Here is a 24,414-nt window from a genome sequence, read left to right as displayed (position 1 = left end):
ACATTATTCTGGATGTTTCTGTGAGAGTTTTTTTGGATAAGATTTAAGTTGGTGGACTTTGAGTAAAGCAGATTACCCTCCATAGTGTAGGTGGGCCTCAATCAATCAGTTGAAGACCTGATTAGAACAAAAGACTGACCTCCCCGAAGCAAGAGAGAATTCTGCTGCCGAAGCCTTTGGACTTAAACTATAATGTCAACTTTCCCTGTTCTCCAGTCCAATGACCCACTCTGCTGATTCTGGCAGCCTCCATAATCACTTGAGTCAATTTCTTAAAATCTCTCTCTCTCTTTCTCTTTTTCTCTCCATACATACACACTCTCTCACCTCCTATTGGTTCTGTTTCTTTGGAAAACCCTCACAAATATAGGCTTCTTTCACTGTGACATTTAGAAGTTTGCCCTTTCTCACATAATCACAATGGCCACAAACCATTAAAAGAAACTCAAACGATCAAATGAAGAAGGTACTGACATGAAAGTAGCCTATCCTCAGTTTCCAAACAGACTGCAGCACAGTGCAGATAAAGGAAACAAACAGCTGGATAAACTGGAAAACTTCCAGTATTTTCTCCACTGTGACAGAAAACTTCTTAGACAAGCCTCTGTATTTCAGGAGTTAAACTTCCACTTCTTCTGTCAGGACATGAAGACTGTTCTGTTGAACTTGGTAAGAAATGGATGATTGAAGGGGGTAGGCTGTTCAGTTAATAAGGATGTCAGGGAATACTGGGGTCCCAGAGCTTTTAAAATGGAGAATATAGAACTGAAAAAGTGAGCAACAGCAATCAGATGGAAGAAGGTCCTAATTTTAAGACAGAAGCAACAGAAGCTATAAGCATGCTTCATAGGAAACCTGGAAATTCACTGGTGAATCTCAGCCACGGCATTCTACTCTACTTTCTTTAATTTGATCTCTGTCCACCGCTAGAGAGCAAGGGTGATATTTGTTCATGTTTACAGGCCATAGCATGCAATCATTTTTCCAGTTCCCCACTGTCTAAAAACAATTGTTTCTCCGACAAAGACCATTATTGACTATAAAAATTCAGCAACAGAGAAAAGAATAAATTTCAAACAGTTGTACTTTTTTGATGAGTAATGTATAGAAAGATTTCCTCTACAAAGTAGGAGGTCTCTTCATAATCTTTAAGTGGATCTTGGACAGTTTCTCAGCAAGTGTATTTCATATCTTCACAGTTTCAAAAACCATGAAATCCTTAGTCTTCCAACTGCTGACTTCGAATTTGTCTGTAATTCAACACATCTGTGATTATCTCTGGACAGGGAAAACAATAAAAGAAGTGAAACCACTGAAAATTCCACTTACACTCCCAAGGGCCCTTACAACTTGCAACTTGTCCTAGTACCTCTCCTTTCCCCATCCTTTTTTTTTTTTTGTCTCCCAAACAGTGATAAGCCCAAGGTTACATATTATCCACAGTTTTCAAATCAATATTACCTTATATCACTATTGCTGCACAGTTTAGGGCTTTGCGGCTAGCTACCATGACAATAGATGCACAGCCTGGAACCAGTTTTAGTTAATTAGAGTCAATCAATCCAAACTTTGCTAACTTACTCATGTGAAACAATAGTATAATGAACCAAAGTCGGCAAGATGATTGGGAAACACAAATTATTGCACCCTGATAAATTAAATGTGACTATTACAAAACCTTCTTTCTAAATGAACACTCAGGGAAGGAATATGAGTCTTTAATATAATTAAGAATACAGGGAAAATAAACCTAAAGGAGCTATTAAAAACTCCACCTTTTTTTGTTTTTAAGGAAGAAAAATAAAGGTTGTGTTATGGAAAGATCTTGTGGCATCTTTATGTATTAATTTGGGAAAATAACTTCCTGTTGGTTCTGGTCCTTGGATAGAGTAGGCAGAAAAGCAGGAAATACATATATGGGGATGCCAGAACCACGGCAGGGTGGTGAAAGAGCAAAAGGGGAGAGACAGGCCTAAACCTCTGTGTCTGTGTGTGCACAGTGTTAAGAGTGCGGGTTTATGTGACCCAGGGGTCGGTGCTTTGGGTAATGTATGGAATTGAATGGAAGCATTTCCCTAGAACTCTGGCAGATCTGATGTGCTATCATTGGTGTTTGTGGCACACATGCTGAACCCAAGGGCTGCAGTAGACTAAGTAAAATATACAGCCATTTTACACATGTAATTGATAGAAGACAAACCCAAGATTCAACCTTCCAGTAGCCAAACATTGCTGTTGCTTTACCCCAGGGTAACCTGTGAATCCTATCAGAACTGTTACTTGGGTTAAAAAAAAACATGTTGATGGTTAAACGGGGACTAAAAGAACTTTTGCAATGGAAATTGATAGGAAGATAGTAGATGCCCCATTTGGGAAGCAAAAAGAAACTGGAAAGGAGATTGAGGAGGGTAGAGAAAGGAAAACAATGCAGAAGGATAACTTTTAAAACAAGATTCATCTGTCTCACCTTAAGCTAAAAGTGGTCCAGTTATTGGCTGTTGGCGGTGAAACAGCTCACATAAAAACTTTGTAAGAGGCAGAATCAAAGAGCTCTCACCTGAAGTTTGAACACCTGGGTTGGCGGGGGGTGGGGGGGGTCCTCTCCCAGCCAGTTAAATGATCTATTTGACCTCTGTTTCCTTATCTGCAAAATGGGGTGTTGAGGTAGATCATCACTGAAGAAGCTTCCAACTCAAAATATCCCAACTGCTGGTACAATTTCAAGAAAAGTTTTTAATAATTTACTTATAATGACACATGTTAACTACCATTATAAACTGAATGTCTCCTAACTCAAAAGTTGAAAACTAACCCCCAGTGTAATGGTATTAGGAGGTGAAGCCTTTGGGAGATGCTTAGGTTTTGCAGGTAGAGCCCTCATTAATGAGATTAGTGCCCAAATAGAAGAGGCCTCAAAGAGCTCTCTCATCCATTCCACTATGTGAGGACACAGGAATCCATAAACACAGAAGGAAACTCTTACCAGACACTGAATTTGCTGGCACTTTGATCTTGGACTTCCCAGCCTCCAGAACTGTGAGAAATAAATGCTTGTTGTTGAAGTCACCCAGTCTACAGTACTTCTGTGACAACAGCCCAAATGAGCCAAGACAACTACTGAGCTACTTTGTTACCTTCTGTCCCATAGTCAGGCAGACCCGGGCAAATGCCAAAGATGCTTAGTGCAGTTCCTAAAGGCATCATATGTCTTTACATATTGCTTTACACTGAGCTCTCACCTGTTTTCTCATACTCTTAAATAACAGCCAACTTGCAGTCTTTATACAGTTCTTATATGTCAGTCTAAGCTCATATACATTTTATTGTCACTTACCAAGGGCATAAACAGAGCCTGTCTTAAAGGGGGTTTAAAGGTTGGCCCTGCATCCATGGTGAGACTTGGTATCTGTACCTTGCTGGGCTGGTGGGAGACAGCTTTTGTTTAATTTTCCTTATTCTTTAAAGGCAGTTGGTACAATGATAAAGTGACTCACTCTTCCTCATGTCATGAATGAATTGTCAAATAATTTGAAGCTTCTAGAAGACAGGAAATAGAAGTTATATGGCTTTCAGTGTCCTATAATGTCTAACACAGTGTTTCAGCTACAGACGGGCTTAATCAATAGCTATTAGATGATGGATATATGCATAGATGAAAGAATAGACTGCAGGTGGATGGGGAATAAACATATGAATAAACGGAAAGTCAATATAAACACTGGCATATAGTTGATATTTCCTTGCATTTGGAAAACTTAATGTCCTTATATTTAGCGACTAATTTTGGGAAATGGCAATATGACAGAATTCTACACATTTTTATATGCATTTAACATATTCATACTCATTTAACTACTAAAAAAAATGTAACTAAAAGATAACAAAGTAATTTTTAACATCTCAACGATGTGTGATGTGACTGATTTAATCCCACCTACCATATCTCAGATTCAAATCCTATCCTTAACAGTGAAATGAATTCAAACCAAGGGTTTACTTTCCAGATATATAGTTTTTATCTATAACTGAAATCTCACAAAACCAGTTGCTTCTCCCCAAACCACATAAAAACCACAAAGTATTTCATTGGCCATGACACCGCCAATTGGTGATGAAAAATTTGCTTGTACTTTTGACATTTCTGTGTAAAACAACAGCTGCTTCACTCACTTGGAAGCAGCCTTTTTCCCCCACTGGGGATTCTTATCCCCAGTGGAGGTGGGTGGGCATCTTGCTGGCAATGTTGCATGCATACAGAGATTCTTAGATACTCCATAGCTGACAGCTAAAATGAACTCATTCTGTGAAGGATATGTTTTCCGGTGGAAGACAGCCAGACCTGCTTTCCTTTGGGGAATAGAGTATGAGGGGTACCATGGCCCTGTTCTCATCATAGTGAGTCTAACACCCACAGTCACATGGGGCCAACCATGTACATTGTAGAAACCAAAGGCTAATACTTTAAATTCATCTTAACTACCAGAAGGAAACTTCTAGGTCAAAAATGAGCAGACAGTTTAAAGCAGAAATGTACCTGTAAATTTACTGGGTCCTCCTCTTTCCCTCCTATCATCACCACCATAAATACCATCATTATTATTCTCTCATTTGCCCTACATTCTTACGTTTCCAAGTTCCTGAAACTTGAATATTGTTTGTGCCCTTTTCCTCTGCCCCCCCCTTCTTTTATTGCAAGTACCTTAAATCATACATTTAATGAACACCCTCATTTCTTGTGCTCCTAAAATTCAACCCAAGGGAAGAAATGAGATGAGTTTCATTTAGGCACATAACCTCAAAAGGTCAAGCCCTTAGAAGGTGGCCGTCATTCTGATGTATTCTATACTAATTATTTTGGCCCAGATCCCGCTGGTTGTTTTCCCACCGTCATCACAACCCACCTTGTGAATGGCACTTCCTTACTCATTAGCTCCACGCCTATCATGCAGAGTTTCAGTGCAAATCTGAGACTAGGTCTGCATGAACTCAGGATATTCCCCTAGAGCATGGGATGCAACTAGGAGTCAGAAGGCTCCACTTTATGTACTGCTGCCACTATGTAGTGGATCTGCTAAGCTCACAGAGTTGTCATAAGGATGAAAGTACTTATTTAAAGGGCACAGGGATTTGTTAATGTTGGCTATGGCAATTCATAGTAGCATAGAAAGAACTCTGAGTGTGGAGATTTCAAGTCTGTCTTCAGCCACTTGTTAACTATGTGACATCACTTAACCTCTCTGAACTTCATTATCAGTATCTATAAAATGATAACATGATTTGAGTGATATGAATGTGCGTATGTATGTGTATATACACACATATATAGAAATACAAACCATGACACTTCTCTGACTTTTCTGAGTGGCTATTTCAGAAAGGCATGGGAAGTGGCTGAGTACCTGACTCCGGTCCTCAAGGAATCAAAGTTTGGGGGAACAGGTGTTATCAACCCAGAAGAGTTTGTGGCAAGCTGGAGAGCACTTAGCCCACCACTGTCCAACACGGTAATGGGCTACAGGGGAAGAGTTGAAAGTGAAGGCATACCTACCAACAGGCAAACAATTTTGGGGTCACCAAAAATGTGCCATGCTACAATACAAGCGGTGCAAATAGATGGAATATTCACCTGACTTGGAAGCTATCATTGAAGAAGATGATGGTGATGGGGGATGGGTAGCTACATGTCATAACACAGGTATTGCAGGAATTACTGAAGCAGTTAAGGAGATTACATTGGAAAGCAAGGACAGCATAGAACTTCAAGATCGCTCAGTAGGATTGAAGAGGAGGAAGAGGAAGATGAAGGAGAAGCTTCAGATATGGAAGAATGGGAAGAAAGTGGATTGTGGGAAACAGATGAAGCTTCCCTAGACACAAGGAAAATAGTAGAATTAGCTTGTGAAACCAAAACTGATGCTGCCAACCCGAACTTACGACCAGACACCATGACTATGGTTGTTCAGCTATGATGAGCAAAGGTAGCCTTTAACAGTCGAACACATGTGTGAAGACATCACTCAGCATCAGGTGAAGAAAACAGTGACCATTGAAAATCAGCCTCATCTCCCACCACCTCCTATGTGTTCAGTTCACCCGTGCAGGCATACTGAGGCAATGAGGAAATCGTTAAGACCGTTGCAGGAGGGGAGAACTTGGTGTTCATACACATTTTCTTATTCTCTTGAAATTTGTACAGTCTGTCATTCCAACAGAATATGGCTACACAAGACCCTTCACAATGTAAGGAGAGAGCATAGGGTCTATCCTAATTATTCATTCTATTTTTTAAAGAATTAATGCATAGATGTGACCATTGACCATATTCACCAATATGTACAATGTCTCTAATAAAGGGACTTATGTGTTTATGCATTAAATTTTAAGAGTTCCACCAAACGGCTATTTCACTGATGATCTGTGTTAAACAATTTAAGAATGTCTTTGATAATCTTCTAATAATTTCTGTATTGCTGACCTCCAGAATAATGGAGAAAGTCTCATACTTGCCAGCACTAGTACAATGCAAAACATATAATAACTGTCATTAAAATGTAGCCAACAATACATAGCAAAAATCCAAAACATGTGACTACATGGTAATATATAAAAACAAACCAAAAAAAACCTTTCTTTTTTCATTTCTTAGAGAACATCTAATATTGTTCTTTCTCTCCCATGATCTATATTATGATCCAGAGAAGCTCTTTATTACTCTAATTTTTATTAATAGCCCACATTTCCTCTATAAGCCCATCATCCCTAAGTTTTTGTTTCCATGTTGATTTCTGTTCTGATTCTTATAATTTTATATCCAGTTCCTCTTTATATCTCTATTTGGATGTTTCACAGCTTCCTCAAACACCACAGTTCCAAAATCTGCACTTATCATGTTTCCTTGCCAAACTATTCCTCCTCAAGTGTTTCTACTGCAACAATTGGCCAAATATCCACTCATACGCATGTGACAGAAATCTTGCAGTCATTCTTGACAACTCCCTACCCCTCATGCGCCCTATTTGCTGATTATTCTTTTAAAATGTGTCTCTAATTTATCAATTTCCCTCTACTCATTTCCACTATCAACGATACCCGTGTGAACCATCCATGCCTCTTTCTTTTCTTTCTACACTGAACTTGGCCCTTTGCCAAGCTGTTCAAACTCAAACTTGAATGTCATTTCTCTTCTTAAACCTCCCATGAATGCTACTTTTTAAGAATAAACCATCCTATGACTAGCACCTCTGGGTTTTTTATATATAAAGGGGTAAGTTTGAGGGAGTGGGGTGGCTTTCTAGTGGAAGGAAGGGAGGAAACTTCTCTTGGAGATGCATTGGCATGGGATATGTTACCCCTGGCCTCATCCACTGTCACATCTCTCTCATGGCCACTGATCCCTCGAAAGCACTGATTCCTGCCCAACTTCTTATCGCACCTTATGTCTTGCTTCCCCTCCCTCACTGCATTGGAGCCTCATTGCCCCGCTCCGCCTTTGCCTTCTTCAAATGTACCAAGTTCATATGCACGTTTGCTGCTTTTCCCTCTGCCCATACCCTTCCTTATGCCACCCTTCTTCTAAATTCCCTGTCCTCCCCACCCTCACCATCTTTCTAGTTTCTGTTTAATTATCGGTTCTTCAGTGAAGGTATCCTCTCTCTAGGTCAGATTCTCCTCTTGAATGCTGTCAAGTACCTGAACTTGTCAGTTGTAATACTTACCACAGCTGTAGTGACATGATGTTTAGAAAGCCTTTTGTTTGAAGTCCACCTCACTCATTATGGTCTACATCCAGGAGTGCAGGAGCCAAGTCAGTCTGGTTCATCCCTGAACCCTCAGTGTCTAACGTAGAACTGGGCACATAGCAGGTGCTCTGTACAAATTTGTTGAATAAAGAAATTACTGAGTCTATTTAGACCACCCTTTTCAAACTCCCTATCAGTTCTCAAAAAAGACCAATAATTTTAAATGTAGGTGGTATCTCTTAAGGACAGTAAATGAAACACTCCTTCCAATGTCAGATTTCCTAATTGTTTATTAAACTGAGAAAGGGACCTGTTCTTCAGATCTCACACCATAGAATTTTTTGGAATATAAAAAAATATTTACTTTTAAAAATGTTTTAAAATTTAAATGCTTCTCATTGTTTAAGAATCCTCTAATTCTATGTAAGTGATCAATAGTCCAAATTTATTAAATTGTAGGTATCATTTTCTAACTTTTCCTGGAAGTTTGATTTTACTTAAATCCTCTTGCAATTATTCAGTTCCAAACATTTATTAAATACCTATTACGTGCCCAAAACTCAGCTATGTGCTGTAAATGGAAGATAGCATTTTTTGAGGAGCTCATACTCTGGTAGAGTAAACCAATAAATAAATACATTCACACACACACCCCTGTAAGATAGTTAATAAGAGATACTAAGATAACTACGTATATGGCGCTGTGGTCACGTAAAAGACAACTGCAGATCAGAGATATTCACAAAGAAGGGGAAGCATTGGGGCTGCTCTTGTGTACGAATGGAAAGTTACCAAAGAGTGATTTCCTCCAGTCATTCAGGAAGAAAAATCACAGCAGGAGTGAAGGCATGAGATGGTTCACACATTTAACTATTGCCCTGCAGGATTCAGGCTCAGTAAACAGTCCTGCCTCCTTTATGAAACACTTCTCCATGTCCGTGGTGAGCAACTCTCCTGAAATCTAACATCAAATTCATTTGATTCTCAAACTAGTTGATCTCATGAACGGCCAATCCCTATTTCTTTCTGGACACCTATCACTATGTGCAACTTCCCAGCAGTCAAAAAATACAGACGCCTCCTCCTGTAGAGATATACTTTAATGATCCATCAGTGACTGTACTATAACTCATTCATAAAACCCCAAAGCATTAAAAGCTCCATCTTCATTATTACCAGATGTCTTACAGGCACCTAAGTCAACACTTCAAAATGACTCCCTGCAAGTTTGCAAGACCCAGTGTTTCTTCAAGGACATCCAAGAATACATTTCCTGAAAGGAATCTGCTGGAAGCTGCCTAGCATAACCGAAAAAATGCTTTTTAATATTAAGAACCCTGTATTTCTCACATTCTACTACTTCCATCCTGGAAATAAAAATGTTTCCAAAGGACTTAGTTGGAAAAGGAGAGAATCAATTTCTTCCAAAGATTATAGCACTTCCAAGCACTTAAGGGTCTCTCTCCCTCCCTTTGTCTCTGGATGGATAGATGGAAAAATTAGAGGTGGATAGATAGATGTAGTGCTATAGACAGCAATAGAGATAGAAAGAAAGGTAGACATCATCCTTCAGAAAGCTGTTTTTTTTTTTTTTTTCATCATGAATAAAATGCAGAAGAATTGGTTTGGGCCTCAAAAGAAAGAATTTTTAAACACATTTATTTCCTTATAAAATTAAAACGCCATTAAAAATTAACTGCCAGAATTAAATCCATGAAACCTTTAAGAGCAGCAGGCATATGGTCTGAGAGAAGCCTGCCTCCGCTCTCCCACCCATCATAGGGTCCCAGCTGAGAGAAAGAAGAGACCATCTGAGTCCCAGCTACGTAGAGATCCTAACAGACCTCTGCCACTGACTTTTCAGTTGACTTTATTCCACATGTCCCCAAAGAAAAGTCTTCCCTTTTAAAAATCATTTAATTTGTATATTTAAGACCGCTTAGAAATATGCTTTTGTCAAGAATGCTGCTGAGAAGAAAAAAAAAAAAAAAGACAACTCTTTTGAGACTGCAAGTTTCCTGCAGCTTGAGCCGGCCACACACACTCAGCAGTAACCATGGACCGGAGAAGCCTGGACTTGAACGGATGCCTTGATTCCAAAAGGGCCCTAAGTGACGAATCCCGTTCATACGTTCCCCAACACCAATTTCTCCCCTTCTGAAGTCGTCACGGGGCTTCATGACTTTCACTCTGGTCTGTTTTACCTTTAAAACGTTGCATTTGCAAACAGTTTATTTTTTCGTCAGCTGTAATCAGTTTTTGAATTCTGTTGTGTTTTATTTATTTTTTTTTTTTTTATCCAAGTATGGTTCTCATGGTGTAGTAAATGACATTAGGCTTTTGTAAATTCTTGCAGAATATAACAGATCATTGGTTTTATAACACAGTCGCTGCTTTTGCATTCTGATGAGATTATTAGTAGCAGCCTAGAATACAACATCCTCGCATACTGTTAGTTAAAAAAAAATAAAAGTTTACTAAATGGTCTCTTGTCAACTGTATCTGAAAATCATTATAGTTTCTGTGTTTCCTCTACATGAAGGGGCTCTTCAGCAAGCTGGTGGGTTATGTCAACACGAGGTTACAAAATTATTATCCCGGCTCTGTCTGTTTCAGTGGGGCTTACGCCATGCATTAGCATTCCTATTGTAAATCTCGGGGGCTTAGGTATTTGTACATCAGGTGTAGAACCATTGCAGTGTTCGCACAGAGGATGTTCAAAGCCAGTCGGCCTAGTGGTAGCTTTCACTGGGAACAATTTCTGAGGGGGGGAAGAAACACACTGGGGCTTTTCCGATTTGCCATCTCTCCATAACATAGATTAGCCCTTTGGGGTGTTCTGTGGCCTCCTGTAGAGAGATTTAAAATCCATTCTATTAATAAAATTAAGTGTTTTTCCCTCTTGGGCCCATAGTCTATAATGCAAATGAGCTACGTGTGATATTTAAGGGGCAAATGGTCCTCCACGCACTGCAGCGTGGCGGCGGCGCGGAAGCAAGAAGCGGGAGACGTGCGAGCGGAAGTGCCTGGCACAGACCAGGGAGCAAAACGTTCCCTTCCGTGTGTGCGTTCCCTTTTCAGGGCTGAAACAATGACATTTGAAAATTGCCTCTTGCATGTGCACCTTACCTTTCTCTCCATACCACTCTACCCACGCATATCTGCTCTCTGCGTTAAGATCATGACATTCTGGGCTTCAAATTGATACAATGCCAAATAAAAAGCTATCCTGTGAGCGGTAATGGTTCTCTAGAAGTCACGGCATTCCACATAGTCAATAATATAAATTTTTAAATGGGTAAATGCATGCTAAAATGAGAGATCTGATTTGCTTCAGTAGTTCTGGCCTCTGAGACACATAATACAGTGTTTTAAAAAACTGCTTGCATCTAGTTTGCATTTTACCTGAAAATGGGAATAATAAGAATGATGAATTTTGTAAAAACTTCACATTCTGTTTTGAAATCTCCCCTCCCCCATGAAAACTTCAAAAGCGAATCAATTTCTCCCTCTTCTTTGGCTTTTTCTTTTCTTTCTTTCTTTTTTTTTTTTTTTCAGTTTCTGGGTGTATCTTTGTTTTATTAACCCTTTAATATTGAATAATGTTTAAAATTAAGATTATTCTCTTTGGAATTGTAAGCATATTCTTCCTATTCTTTTGATTTAGCTGTGTTTAGCTAGGGACACTCCCCATCAGGTTTATTTATCATTCATATTTAAGAATGCAAATTCTTCTTGACAATGCAAGTTCTTTTCAAAAATATTTACTCATGAGTGACTATCACTTGTTTTATTAAAAAGTTCATGTAAATGGAAGACTAAAATAATCAAATAAAAAACAACTCCCACGGATCAAGATTTCAGGACAAGGTCCAAACCTCTCCCTTCAGCTGAGCTGCAGAAACTGTGCTAGGTACTAGGGCCAAGGAGACCAATATGAGGAACTAAAGTTGGTTGCAATCTAATGGGCAAGTAAAAAAAGCCCAAAATATATGAAATGCTCTATGGTATATAATCAGAAAGTATATTTTTCCTGAAAATCAGTATGATCCAGAACGTCACTGTGGACCATCACACATTCAGGGCAGAAGCAGTCCTCCTCACCCAGAGATAACAAAGCTCAAGCTCTAAATCTAAACAGATAAGGGTTTATATCGTGCCTCCCATACTTGCTGTGTGATTTAGACCAAGATAATTAATTAACTTCACTTTGTGTTTTTCTTCTGTGAAAATGGAGCCATATTCAGTTCTCTATTCAGGTCTGGTAAATATGTTCTTTTAGTTCATTTTGCTCTCTCCTTATTTATAAAATTAAATAACAGATTATGAGGGTGATGAATTTGATCAAAAGTATTCACATATCTGTTTACCTGTAGAAGTGGAAGTTTGTTCCGTTCATTGAATGCAGTGTGTCCTCAGAAACATCATGTGACTGCTCGGAAAATCTGTGCCGTTTTACCCTGGAGCTGTGGTCTCTTTTTTTTTTTTTTTTTTTTCTGTGTGAATGAGTACATTGTGCTGTTTTCCTAGGTGCCCATCAGCATAGGAAAATCAGAGTGGTCTCCAACGAACAGCCAGGGTTGTGAGCCAAGGCCCCTGATCTCTGCATTGACCCAGGCTTCATGTGTCAGTCTTGTGCTGGGACCCTCTCCGCTGATCTGTCCTCCTGCAACCCTAATGCCAAGCCTTCCTATCTCTCCTACTCCTGGTTAGAATATGTTTCCTTCCTTTCCTGGTCCATTGGGGCTGTTATAACAATACCATGGATTGGGTGGCTTATAAACAGCATTTATTTCTCCCAGTTTTGGAGGCTGGAAGTCCATTATCAAGGCACCAGCAGATTCAGAGTCTTATGAGGACCTGCTTTCTGGTTCATAAATGCTTTCTTCTACTGTGTCCTCACATGGCAGAAGGGGTAAGGGAGCTCTCTGGGGCTTCCTTTATAAGAGCACTAATACCATTCGTGAACGGTCCACTCTCATGATCTAATCACTTCATGCAGGCCCCACCTCCTAAGGCTACCTCACTGGGGATTCCGTTTCATTATGTGAATTTTGGGGGAACACAAACATACACTCAATAGCACCTCCTTTCACTTAACCATCACAACACACACACCACATTCCACATACACACAGTCAACCCTTCTCATGAAAATTCTTTAGAAACATTGATTCAATAAATATGTTTTTTTAATGCTTATTTATTTATTTTGAGAGAGAAAGAGGTAGAGAGCAAGCAGGGGAGGGGCAGAGAGAGAAGGAGAGAGAGAATCCCAAGCAGGCCCTGTACTGTCAGCACAGATCCTGATGTGGGACTTGAACTCATGAACCATGAGATCATGACCTGACCCAAAACCAAGAGCTTGACATTTAGCTAACCGAGCCACCCAGAAACCCCAACAAATATGTTTTATGTGCTTCTATGTGCCAGGCACTGTGCTAGGCAACAGGCATATAAATTAAATAAGAACAAACTTGGCCTTGAGAACACTGACTTCATCCCATACAACAGAAGACAGCAGACAAATAAGTGAATAGACAACCAAAATATTTTGAGACTATGATTAGTACTTTGAAGGAAATAAAGAGGGTGCTGTACCAGCAGATAACAACATTTACTCCAAAGGCGTGGACACAGAAACCCTTTCTTTCTGAGGAAAAGATATTCAAAAAAAGACCTAAAGATTGAGGAGAAGCCAAGCAAGTGAAGAGCTAGAGGGAAAGTCTTTTCAAAAAATTTTTTAACATTTATTTATTTTTGAGAGAGAGAGAAAGACAAGAATGCACGTGGGGGGAGGGGTAGAGAGAGGGAAACACAGAATCCGAAGCAGGCTCCAGCCTCTGAGGTGTCCGCACAGAGCCTGACAAGGTGCTTAAACCCACAGACTACACGATCATGACCTGAGCCGGAGTCAGAGGCTTAACAGACTGTCACCCAAGCACCCGGAGGGAAAAATCTTCTCAGAATGGAGGCAGAGCCAGTACAAAATCCTGGAGTAGGGGAGCGAAATGAAAAAGTTTCATGAGCCCCCTAAGATTCAGTGCAGCTGCCGGAGCTGGAGACAGGTACTTAAGACCCAGAACACGCAGGGTTTTACAGACCTTGGGGGATGGAGGGGAGAGTTGTGTCATGTCTTAAACACAACAGAAAACAAATGCAGGTGGTTAAACAGCATGGAGACCTGCTCCAATTTTTCAAAGGAGAACTCCACAGTTTGAGTGAAAAGGGGAGCATAGGAAAATCAGACTTATAGGAAGGAGTTCAGTTTGGAGGTTGTAGGAGCTTTCCAGAAACTAGGATGTGAACTGGGGTTGAGGCAGGAGGTGGAATTAGGGTTGCAAAGATCGAATTGATCCGGGATATATGGATGTAGAACCTAAAAAAAAAAAAAAAACTGAATGACAAATTTGGGCGAAGGAGTGGAGGGGAGAAGGGAAAGCAAGAGATGAAAGAAATGAAGCCTCTCCTGATGACTTGGGACTCCTGGACGGATACCTGAGTAAACAACATATTTCCTAAGATGAGGGAGACTAGGGAGGGACGGTTTCAGGAGATACTGACAGTGAGCACGTAAACTTTGAAATGGCTGTGGGAATTCATGTGGAGATGTCAAGAGGGCACTACCCATCAGGGTTCTGTGTGTTCCACCTACCTGTTCACCAACACGCCAAACTGATTACATCAGAAAACTTAAAAGTAACCGCTTAGGTGACAATATGACCCCGTATAGCATCTCTTTGGTGTGTTGGCTAAGCATGATTTTCATATGTCAGGATGGCTCATTACTGTCAGGGCCAACACACTGTATTAAATGCTTATCATGAAGCTCAGGATAAGGAATGTCTAGCTGGGAGATGATTGCAAAAGGCTGAAGGATGTCAGTGCCAAATCTGTAGATCAATGAGGAGGTCTCATGACCTAGAATCTGAAAAATGAGAGGAACCCAGCCATCTGGAGAGAGGTGACATGGTCAATGTCTAGTGTGCATTGGTAAATACTATGAAAATGGTCTCACCAGGTTCCAGAAATGTCAAACCAAAGATATTTTCCCTGTAATATGGATCAAATGGTGCTGCATAGGGGAAACTGTTGGGGGGGGGGGGGTAGGGAGGAGATGGGGAGGGAAATTCCACAATCACATCCTTGATTCTTATAAAAGAAGAACATCGCCACATGCAAATTTTATCAAAGAAAACTATAAAATGTTGCAGAACCATTCCTTTCAAATGAATATAAGATGCTAATTGGTGATGTATGTAGTCCCAGAGATGCTTGACATGCAAGGAGTGAGTGAAGTAAGACAAAGCATTTGTGTGGGCCATCTGGAAGGGCATACCACACTCCTGCATGTGATGAGAAAGTGGAATTAAACAGAAACTTTGGAAACCAAGGTCTAAATATGCACAGCTGCGGGTGCTTCTATCTTTTTCACGTACCGAGACCCTGGCGAGAAACCCCTCCATGCGCCTAGAGATCGTGGCGACCAAATGAAACAGAACCCGACTCTCCCCTGCACCGCGAGGATTATCACCACCCCTTGCGCAATCCGGCATCCCTACAGCTTTCCCAAGCACGCAGATTGAGTTCCTCGGGGACTTTACATGTAGAATTTAAAGCTTTGCCCCGGCTCACTCTCGAAAGCAGGTATTTGATCTCGCGTGTAACAGACGTACAGAGTATTTAGATTTCCAGGATGAAGACGCTTCCTACACGCACACGCACAAATAATTTCCACGAACACTAAACAGCATCTACAAAATGGACATACTTGTTTGCTCTATAACTGCCTGAGAGAATTTTTTTGAAATAGGCACCAAAAGAACAAAAGTGAAAAGTGTGATGTTTTTATTCATTTCAGCTTATGAATTGAATTTTCAAAAATTAACCTTGAGGGTAACATTTCCTCCTTGGGATAAAAGTTTGCCTAACTGTTGTACAAAGAAATGTCTCAGTCTCTAAGGAGAACTAGTCAAATTTTGAAACACTATTTGATAGGAAAGAACTGGCCTCTAATACTTGAAAATGGGCCATAAAATCCGGTGATCCATTTTTTTAAATTAATGATTTGGTTTTTGGTGAGGAAGCACAGGCAGTACGCAGTGTTGAGAGAGACAGCAAGGAAGAGAGCAATTCAACAGCACCGAGATCCCCCAAACTGAGTTGTTTAGATGCTCAGCCCTGTGTTCTGCACTCCAAGGCGGGGTTTTCTTCTGAACTCTTGTCATTTACATCCTTGTTCTGAAAAGTTTCAAGATTTCTTCAGCCCACAGCTGGTTAAAAGACAAACGAACCCAAAGCACAAATACAAACACCTGGGAAATTGCATCTCTGCGATCAATCTACCTCTTCTTAAATACATTTTGTTTGTTTGCCTATCTGAGTGTAAGCCCCAAGGCAAGAACTGTGTCTTTTTAATGTCTTCTGCGGCACCAAGCATATTGTAAAAGCTGAGGCAGTGATAAACAATAATAATAATGCCATTCAAAGGGAATGCTGACTCAAATAGCATGAGTTTAAGCCTAATGGTTTAGACACTTGGAGTTGAGAAAAGATATGGCACTCGAGCCAATTTGTATAATCCAAATCTGCTTCCAAAACCTGAATCATTCGCTTCTCTGTTTGGCTTGCACATTTTTAAAACTGTGACAATGAAAGTAGTCTTTGCCGCCCACTCTCCCTCAAAAAGAAAGAAAGAAAGAAAGAAAGAAAGAAAGAAAGAAAGAAAGAAAGAAAGAAAGACACAAGTGTCCTAAAGCAAAAATGTATTCAAATATTTACTAAGACCAACTGTATTCATAGTATAACAGGCATTAAAGACACAAAGGTGGACAAAACACACCTCCCACTCTCTCAGATCTCGTAATTCATAGGTAGATCGTGAAAGAGTTAAGAGAAGGGGGAACTAGGAGACTTTTTAAAATGCATGTGTGAAAAACCATGCCCTGTAGATCATAATGAAATGTACTCATTTGAAATGGATGGTCTATTCCTAAGAACATAGCTGCATGGGTCAGCTCTTTGGAGGGAAAATGCAAGACTGATTTTTCTGCACTCAGGGAGTAGGGACTGACTGAAGAATATGCTGAGAGCCTTCTTCACTCACCCACTTCAGTTACTGCAAGGTTCACGAACAATGAAGTTCCTACCAGTGAAGTGTCCACTTCCTCTGGATAAAGGCTTCGAGTTGGCAGAAGACATCTCCTTAATACAAGTCTAAGAGTGGCTCTACCTTAAAAATATTCACCTCCTACCTACACAGTCATCTGAACTGTTTATCAGATGAGCGATCTGCCATTTTTCCAGAGTTGGAACCTGAAAGAATAAGACAGGATGCATGGGCTTTGAAGGAGCAAATAGTGGGATGTGGGAGCCTCAGGGCGAGGCACACAGTTGTAAGAACACTGAAGAACACGACACTGAAAAGAAGCAAAGAGATGCTTTAAGAATGGGATTTAGGAGGGCACCTGGGTGGTTCAGTCGGTTAAGTGTCCGACTCTTGGTTTCAGCTCGGGTCATGATCTCACAGTTCATGAGTTCGAGTCCCACATCAGGCTCCGTGCTGACAGTGTGGGCCTGCTTGGGATTCTCTCTCTCCCTCTCTCTCTGTCTCTCTCTCAAAAAAATAAATTAAAAAAAATTTAGAAAAAAAGAATAGGATTGGGATTTAGGAATGGCGTAGGGGGAGTAGGGGAAAACTTGCTTAATTCATCCAAACTTCCCAGTTCAAAACTTGAAATGTTTTTTCAAGATGGATTAGGCGCTGCTCAATATTCTGAAATTAAATTCATCTAAGTTTTACATAATGAGATTCAGTTTACCAACTCTGCTTTTCTAACTGGAATCCTTAGTGCAAATGCCACTCATGATTTTTTGTGAGTCAGAAGATTCAAGGAAATTTGAAACTACAGAGTCTTAAGAAACCAAAAGGTAGGATTTGTTGCCTGAGAACTTTTCATATTCTGAATGTTATGGACTGAATCGTGGCCCCCATTCCCCAAATCCATATGTTGTACCCCTAACCCTCCATGTAATTATGTTTGGAGATAAGCCCTTTAGAGAGGTGGTTAAGGGGAAATGAAGTCATAAGCGTGGAACCCTAATCTAGTATGACTGGTGTCCTTACAGGAAGAAGAGACAGTAGGGATCCCTGCACATAGAAGAAAGGTCATATGAGGACACAACCAAAAATAGCCATCTGCAAGCCAAGGACAGAGGCCTCAAGAAGAACCAAACCTGCCAACACCTTGATCTTGGACTTCCAGCCTCCAGAATTGTGAGAATAAATTTCTGTTGTTTAAGCCACCCAGTCTGTGATATTTTGTTATGGTGGCCCTCACAGACGACTACACCGAACTTTGGTGATTACCAAGAAGGAAAATTGCTCTTCATAAAACAGAAGATATCACCAATATGCTATGAGGAGAAAGAGGTGCAATCACAGAGAGAGCAACTTAGAGTCACAAGTAGCAATTTTTCAGGAGGGTGAAGCAATGCCAGGTACAAGCGAATTTCTGCAAAATCTACTTCTGACTTCCCTTCTCTCAGCAACACACATCTGATGCTGAGTCATCCTAAGACCAACAGGAATATATTGAAAATGCTCCTGAAGATTATAATACATGAACTCCCTCCCTCTCTCACCCTTCCAGACTCTGGTTCAGATATTCATCACCAAACTGCTGGATATTTAGGAGCCCTAACTGCCTGTGTAGTGATTGTTCCAAGCAGTCTGCTGATTAGCAGAATGCCAACCATGAGCCTCAGCTGTGCAAAAACAGAGTTGTCTTATTCTCCTTTTCTGTCCACGATGCCAAAGCAAGACCAGAGGCACAGGACAAAACCAGAAATGCGAAATGTCTCCACATGAGAGGAGATTGTCTACATGTCCAAAGTGGAACATCCACATAATAGATGAAACTTATAGCCAACCTCACCTGGATTTGGAGATGGGGATACTAAATTAATTACAGGCCCACAAAGTAAAAAATGAAGCCTCCTATGGTTTCTTTGTTCATTTAGCCCCCATGTTTCTATTCCTTAGTGGAAACTCAGAGATCTCACCCACATCTGAGTTCTCCTCTACTTTGTGGGCATTCAGTTAGGTTACCTTTTCCAGTATCTGTTCCAGTTAGGAATGGCCATGTGACTAAGGGATCTCACCAAAGGATATGAATGGAAGTGACGTGAGCTACTTCCAGGCCCACCAAAGAGCCTTATTTCTTAGCTGAAGTGAAAGAATGCTTGGAGGACTTGAATGAAGGTAAATCTCATGACGGGAAAAGCCTGGATGCTTGGATGATGGCCTAGACAAGCAACCCACCAGCCTCCCAGATCCAATAGACTGGCATGAGTAAGAAATAACCTTTCATTTTATGAAACCATTTATACTGTGGAGTTATTTATTAGAACAGCAGACTGACTTTAACAACACTTGTTTTACGTAGAAGCAGCAGAGTTTTGTTCTTTTTTGCCAATGAATTCAGGATTTTTCATTCTAAGGAAATGATAATCAAGCTAAACAATTTCATACTCACACTCATCTTTCCATAGCTCTGAGTCAATGCCCACACAAGGCTAAAGGGTAACTAAGCTGATGGACCCAACAATTTTTTGATGGAATGTAAAGCAAGGGTCACAGTGATCTTTCACAGTTGAGTGATGTCTTTCTCCAAAGAGGTGTGCATGTTGGATTCATTCCATCAGAGTCCCTCTCCCTTATGGGCCTTGCCACATGGAATCTTCTTATAATTCCACTTTCTATAAGCAATTACTGAGTATCCCTTAATGAGGACATAATCATACATATTTGGGTGTGATAGGCCTATACTCTGAACTATGACACTGCAGCTTAATTACGGCCTGGACATGTTTGTGGGATAGTAGCAAAGTCATAGCAAGTGTGTAAGATTCCTGCTACACAAGTGAACTATTCCTGCTTGAGAGAGCAGTTCTACAAAGAATGCATTTTATTAACCTCTCAATTATAATCTCCTGCTCCCAATTTACAGGAAGAGTAAAAGGAAGAACTGAATATTCTCCAATCCCTTTGTTCCCATCTGGGTTTTCACACACTCATTGGAATAAAGAAATCTGGAAGCAATGAAAGGGTGCCTAGATCTCTGGTGTGTGTGTGTGTGTGTGTGTGTGTGTGTGTGTGTTAACTGGGTGGTAGCTAGATAACACTTCTGGGAGAGATTAAAAGTAAGCCAGCAAAGTAGCAATGGGTGTATGAATATTCCACCCAATCTCTGGCCTTTTGCAAACAAATGACTGTACAACCCTGCACAATAGTATCACAGATATTATTCATTGGGATGAGCCATATTGTTTGATAAACTTTTATTATAAACAAGAATATTTGAATTTTTTCACTAGTAATAACCAATAACATTTGTTTAGAACTTGATGGTCCACAAAGCACTTTGCATAAGCATTATCTCAAAGCAGACATTTTTTGGTCACCCACATCACATCCCCTTGGCCCATATTTGATTTCAGAGCAGATGTGGTAAACATTTCCATGGACTTACTCTGCCACCATCCTTGCTCAAACGCAAGCAGTAACTTCCTTCCTTTTTTCTGCCTCAAGACTTTCCTCTAAAGCCACACAACACAACCACAGCCAGGAAGTGTGGGCATGGGGTAAGGGAATAATATCCCTGCAGCAGGGCTGAACCCATAACTAATGAGATACAGCCATCAGTGGACAAATACCCCGACATCCCATGTTTTGGAGAGAGAAGTTCTGGGGTGTACCCTCTATGCAATCCTCAGAAGGCTCCCAATGGAGATTAAGACCTAGTAGCCCACAGCAAGAACCAATGAATAGTGCACATGTATTGTCTTTCCTACTTTCCTATCTTCTTCCTGCTCTGTCAAGACTGCTTCCAGGGATCACCTCCCAACAAATTACCTGCATCTAAATCCTTTACTCGGGATCTTCTTCAAGGTAACCTTACTGAGGTTCTCATTTAGTCTTGGTTCCTACAATAAAAGCCCCAAGCATTAAGATATGTACAAATTACATTTGTAGTAAAAAGAAGCTCAAGGCGAATTGGGGTAGCCCATGCTCCATCTGCTGAATGGTTAGGGGCTGCTAATGAAAGGACTGGCAGAGGTACACCTTGTGTTCAGGGCAGAAATGCACCAGGCTGAGTGGAAGCAGGAATGCTTCCTAGGAGGGCAGCTCAGCATTGCTTCACTATCACTCCCAGCCACTTTCCATCACCAAAGGAAATCAAATGGCCAAGACCAACACCACTAGGATGGGAGGGACTGCAAGTGCACCTGGCAAAGGGTGTGGATAGAGGGAGAGGAGAAGAGTTAGAAACAGTTGTATAACCTACCACATCATGCATTCAACAACTTATTTACCAAGTACATGGCATGCCGGACACTAGGGATCCAGTTGTGAACAAGACAAACATGATTTCTGCCCTTATGGAGGTTATAAGTGTGTGTGTGTGTCTGTGTATGCCCCCCAAAAGTGATATTACTCATCATTATTCATAATTTTCAGCCTGTGTTGATTTTTAAGTATACTTGATGTTTCTTAGCGGTCTCCACTTTAAGCATGTTTTTATTTTAAACATGTATTTATTCTCAGAGAAACTTACATGCATGGTTCTCTGATTTTTCTGACTTCATACTCCATATACTAGCAGGTGTTCAAATGCCTGTTAAAAAATAAGTAATAACAAATTTATCTAATTGCCTGAAGAATTGTCAGTCAACAATTTAATATAAGTTTATGAAGTCATACATAAAAGATGCTATTATAGTACAGCTTTTTCAGGCCTTTTTAAGCCTTTCCCTCATTTTATCATTAAAAAATAAATATTCTCTTAAATGAGTTGAGTAGAAATTGAAATTAGAGAATCTATATAATCAGGAAAGTGGCATGTTTCTATCAGTTAAATAAACGAAGGCGACATCATTCTCATTCTTTGCCAGATACGATGTTTTTATTCCATGATATCTTATTCTCAGACAGAAGAGAGCATCACTGTCATTTACTCAGTGACTAGCACAAGTGCTGAAATATTATAGAATGAATACGTGGCTCAATCAATAAATTAAGCGATGAAAAGAGAGGTAAGCCTAATGGTTCCTTGATGATGTCCACGAACTGCCACAGTCTTCTGCACTATAAGCCGGTTAGGTGTTCTGGGCACATATTTCTTTGAAGATGGGTTGGGTGACCACTGTTTAAATTGCCGAGGGCCAAATGGCAGCTCTCCAATTAACTTTCTTTTCTTGGTATGTTATAGTTGGCACATCCTCTTACTGTTAGGAGACACGCCATCACCTTCAGGGTTTGCCACAATGTTCCTGATGTTACATCTCCTAAGTTCCCCCCAGAGGCACTCTCTTCCCCAGCCACACTGAAATACTGTAGTTTCCAAATTGCTGTGATCTCTTCCATTTCATGGACTTCCATTTCATGGACTTCCATTTCATAGACTATGACTGCTATTGTCTATTTCTTGTCTATCTTTCTCTTCCTTGCTCTCCTGGAAAATCCTCCCATTTCTCCAATGCAAATGTATCTCGTTTGTGAAGTCTTCCTTGAATTAACTTTCTTTTTTTCTTTTCTTTTCTTTTCTTTTCTTTTCTTTTCTTTTCTTGTCTTGTCTTTTCTTGTCTTTTCTTGTCTTTTCTTGTCTTTTCTTGTCTTTTTTTCTTTCTTTCTAAGAGCAAGAGAGAGAGAGTGGGAGAGGGCCAGAGGGAGAGGGAGAGAGGGAATCTCAAGCAGGGTCCATGCCCAGTGCAGAATCTGGACATAGGGCTCCATCTCACAACCGTGAGATCAAGACCTGAGCCGAGATCAAAAGTCGGACCTTAATTGACTGAACCACCCTGGAGCCCCTGTCTTCCCTGAACTTTCAATACAACCACTCCCATCTCTGTGCTCTCAGAGAAACTTACATGCATGGTTCTCTGATTTTTCTGACTTCATACTCCATATACTAGCAGGTGTTCAAATACCTGTTAAAAAATAAGTAATAGCAAATTTACCTAATTGCCTGAAGAATTGTCAGCCAACAATTTAATATAAGTTTATGAAGTCATACATAAAAGATGCTATTATAGTACAGCTTTTTCAGGCCTTTTTAAGCCTTTCCCTCAATCCCACTAGAAACACCCACCTCATCTCACATTCTGACCTCATTTTATCAACAAGCATTTTTGAAAATCTGGGAAACAACAGCAAAACAAACAGATGAGCATATTAGCATGAAATATGCAAAGTTCTGTGTTCTTGTTTGAAGGGTCACATTTATTGCCCTTAATCCAGTTTACAAATTGCAGGAGTTTAGGATGCTCACTGGCGTTTGTGTTTGATTAAGACACGACCATATATTTAAGAGCTGGCAAGACTATTGAGCCAGGCTGTGATTGCAGCGGTAATTAGGCATTTTAACACATATTAGTGTAAACAGCTGTGTAAAATCCATATCAATGTTAGAAACACAAGTGATATGGTTCAATTAAAATATGACAAGGTTGGTTTTGAAGGTGGCTGAAAAATGCTGAGGAGTACCTGGAAAAATTAATTGCTCCCACACAATGACCTAGGCCAACAGACGTAAATTTGAAAGAACTGCCTTTCAGACATTGTAAGAGGCAGATGACATAGCAAAGCAGGAGACTCGGGGGCCAGGATTCATTTCCTAACTGCCCCAGTCCTGCTGTGCAACGCACACGTCCTGAGACGCTCCTGTGCCTTGGAGGATCACGTCTCATGATTGCTCACTAGAACTTAAAGAGCTCAATAAAAGTAAACTGGGCAAGACTACAAATGCTACATCTCCAAGCTAGTTATCATATTAATCACAACTAAACCCCAGCACCCTTTATGAATTAACAAGGGGCAATGTGTAGCTCCTACCCTAGGAAAGCTTCATGCATCGAAAGCGAGCACAGACTTCGGAACAAACACACCTGATTCCAAATCTCCACCCTACTCTTTACTATGCATGGGATATTAGGCAAGGTACTTCACCTTTCTAGATCTCAGTTTTCCTATTTGTACAATGGGCATAATATCTGCCTCCTAGGGTATTGTGCTATAAATTAAATATATATATGGTATATAGTATAAATATATATATATAGTATGTATACAGTATATCTAGTATATAGTATTTATACTATATATTTATACTCTATACTATTTATACTATATATATACTATATAAAACATATAGATATATACAATGTATTATACTATATATTTTTATATAGTACATATTTATATACTATATATATATATTTATAGATATTTCTATATATTTCTATATAGTATATATTTATAAATACATATATTTACTATATATATTTATACATTTATATTTGTACTATATATGTACTATATATATACTATATCTACTACAAATAAATATCTATAAATATCTATATCTATATCTATATCTATATCTACTAAAACTACACTAAAAGTGTAGTTCAGGACTCATTGTCATGGGTGATACCCCAAGAATATCATAAGCAAAAGATCAAGAGATATTAAAAAAACTATTACTCTACACTCTATATTTGATATTATGGTTGAAGAATCCAGTCTTCCGTTGCTTCCATAGACTCAGTAAGTAAGCTGCCAGTGAAGGTCAAGCCTAAGGGCTACCTCAGTTCATCAGCTCTTTCTGACAGC

General features: G+C 40.0%; 1 pseudogene; it reads left to right on the top strand.

The window, feature by feature from the left end:
• Positions 1-474: 474 nt before the first annotated feature.
• Positions 475-6,244, top strand: LOC109276510 (ubiquitin-like-conjugating enzyme ATG3; annotated as a pseudogene).
• Positions 6,245-24,414: the final 18,170 nt, after the last annotated feature.

This window comes from Panthera pardus, unplaced genomic scaffold (assembly GCF_024362965.1).
Source record: "Panthera pardus isolate Hobbes unplaced genomic scaffold, ASM2436296v1 HiC_scaffold_15, whole genome shotgun sequence".
Taxonomy (NCBI): Eukaryota; Metazoa; Chordata; class Mammalia; order Carnivora; family Felidae; genus Panthera; species Panthera pardus.
The sequence above is the reverse complement of the archived record's forward strand: the minus strand, read 5'-3'. Positions and strand labels throughout refer to the sequence as shown.